The sequence below is a fragment of the Solanum lycopersicum genome, chromosome 4, assembly GCF_036512215.1.
Source record: "Solanum lycopersicum chromosome 4, SLM_r2.1".
NCBI classification, from domain to species: domain Eukaryota; kingdom Viridiplantae; phylum Streptophyta; class Magnoliopsida; order Solanales; family Solanaceae; genus Solanum; species Solanum lycopersicum.
In genome coordinates, this window is record NC_090803.1 from 63,559,361 (window position 1) to 63,562,744 (window position 3,384).

Sequence of the window (3,384 nt, forward strand, 5' to 3'; positions counted from 1 at the left end):
TTTTCTCCGAATTGATTAAGCTTGGAATATTCTTATTCCTTTATTAATTAGAGGGATATATTAATCTTTTGATTAAAATTGATCATCGTTCCAATAAGAAAAATATTATTGAATTATTATTATTATTATCTTAACTCAGTTTTGTGACATCACGTATACAAATAATATATCTATGCAAACTAGTGTAGTTAATTAATAATAGTATTACGTGTGCATCGATAGTAAGTAATTATTTTTCATAAAAAAAAAAAGGCATGTTAAATTACAATACTAATATACACAAATTATTCAACGATAGATATAATCTAAATCCTTTCTTTATACTTGCTTTGTCCGTTTCAATTTGTTTTTCTACTCTTTTTTTATTTGGTTAAGATTTTTTTTTTTGCAACTCTGTAGTTTCATACCATAAGATTAAAATTATTTTGGTATATTTTATGTATCTTTAATTAAATGACAAGATTTAAATTTTTTTTAAACTTTTAAAATTTTGTTTCAAGTTAAAATCAGATAAATAAATCGAAAACATGGAGAGTAATATGAAGGTAAAAGCTTAAAGGGATGGACTATTACTTTATTGATTAAATTTAGTAGACTTCAATTAGGAACCTTCGTATTTCCCTTCCTAACGTACACATTTTTATTTTTTATTTTTTATTTCCTAACGTACGCATAAGTTCGTCAGGAGGAGAATAATTATTCATTTCTGGAGTTTTCCACCTTCTAATTAATCATTTCTTCTTATATTTGTAGTACGACCTAATTAGAATTTAAAGAGTTAAATTGTATCATATAAATTGAGACGAAGGAAATAGTACTTATATTTGATACCACTTTCGAACATGAGAAAATTCAAACTAGGTGAACCCCTAATTTACAGAACTGATTGATAGCTTAGTGGTAAGAAAGAAGTTGTGAGAATGTTCTTTATTGTGTAATAGCCTGGAAACTGCACTAGGCGAGCCATATGCGACATGTTCGATTCATGAATGAATCAATATTTTCCTCTGTCCTTCGGTGAACTGGATATAAAATAACCTGCAAACCACATAAGAGATGTAAAACCTGCACTAGACAAGCCCTATGCGACATGCTCGACTGATAAGACATTGAGAAGGAATCAATCATGAATCGTCCAGCCCTATTATCTACTCTCAATCCACATATTCAATTCTAAGAACTAGGGTTATTGAGTTTCAAATCAAAGTTTTGGACTCAATCCACATATCCTATTTTCTTAAATCACTTGGACGTACAAATATAACTAAACATAAAGTCATAAACAAGTGTTTCATATTTTTACCCTCCTATATATTTGAGCAAAAATTGGTAACTATTCTGATCAACTATACGTGTACATGGTACATCTAGTCCTTCTTATTTACCCCTTTATAATTAACCTGCCCTCCTTCACAAATATGAACCTACAAAATTCACATCAACATGTGTACGTGTTTGTTTACTGAACTAAAATAAATACGTACCATCATATGCATTTATTATATATGTCTATTAATTAATGTTCATGTTCACGTACGTTTTTTTTGTAATTATGAACTTGACGTTCTACATCGAGAAACCATAAGCGAGCAATGATTGTTGCACTAAAAAAAATATTTTATTCGTTCAACGTTATCATTATTCAGATACATATAAAGTAAATTTTACTTCAATATAATCGTATTTAATAAGCTTTATATGATAAACTTGTTAATTTTACGATCACCTGCTTAACAGACACGAAGGATTATTACTTATTGTTTCTTCATTATTTGGTATCTCTTTATAGCATAGAGCATTGACCTAAAAACTGTACATGAATTCCTATTACTTAGAGTATTTTCTAAGTGCATGTGTCCAAAATTTTATCCTTTTAGCTATACTCTATCCTTTCAGTTATATTATATATATATAAGAACCTGTAGCATGTGGCTATGATTCTCCCTAAGTTTTTTTATTTTGTTTCATTAAAATGACTTGATTATCACAACATGGATTAGGATAAGTTATATATGGTAAAATAATCATACAAACCCCATAGTGTTCCTAATTTCTTGCTATCCTTGTTCAAAAGAAACAAGACAAAACACGAGCTTAATAAGATGCAAAAAAATTTCAAAAAAAAGATATGGTATAGATTTGATTTTATCAAGAGATGAGCTTAATAGGATGAGATGGTATAATATAGAAAAACAAAGATTTTGAATTCGAGTCTCATCGTCATGTATTATTGAATTTATTTTTACATATTTAGTTTATACTTACGTATAAGGAGGCGTGTTAAAGACGTACAGTCAATTAATAAAAGTATGATCTCGCCACACTACATAAAAAATGATTACCAGCAGCAGTTAATTCTTAATTGCCGCTAAATATGTATTTTTAGCGATACTTAACATTCTTTATATATGTCCCTAAAGCTTTTAGCAACATTACTTTTAATGACACTTAACTAATAGCGTAAAGACTCTAGCACTCTTTATTAATATCAATTTTTGTTGCCACTAAATATCAGTATATTAAAATTTAAGTTTATACTTATATTGAAGGCATGTTAAAAGACATATGGTCATCTAGAACTAAGTTTAAGTTTGTGATTAATACTTAAGAAATGTGTTGTAATAGAGCCATGAAAATGATAAATAACCCTTTTAAGTATTTAATTATTACGTAAATTTAAATTAATCGAGTTAATAAATTTTGTACTGTTAGAAAAAATAAGGTTTCAGTGGGAACACAGGTTCGTGATTATTGTCATTATAAGGCCATCTACTAATTAATATATATGGCCCTTTAAAACTTAGCATTGTCGCTACTTGTAGATTTATTTTTCTTATATATTCTTTAATATTTTGGATTGATTTTATCCAAATTAAGTACAAAAAGCTAATGTTGGTAAATGAAGAAAATAATATATATTCTTCATTCGAGAAAAAAAATCTAATATTTTTTATAAAAAAGTATTAATATTTTTATTCAACTAGTATTAATTAATCACATACAAGTATATTTGGATTATATACTGACCTTGACTACAGAAACGTCCCCTAATGAAAAATCCAAAATCACTAGACCGCTTAATCCAAAAATTAGCGTGAAAAATATTAGATTTTTCAGTAATGATATATTCTTAACCTTAATAAGACACTTAACATCAGCCAAAATTTTAATTAATTAACAATTACTGTTGATTCAATTAGCATAATACTTTCTAATTACTTCAATTACAGGTATTTTTTTTAATTAATACCAGCTTACAAGTACTACACACAGATTTCTTTTTAAGGGAAAAACAAGGTACGGATTAGAGGTAATCAAAACCATGAACATGAATAATTAGTTAATTAATTAATTAATGAAAAGTTAATCTAATTAAATGGGATT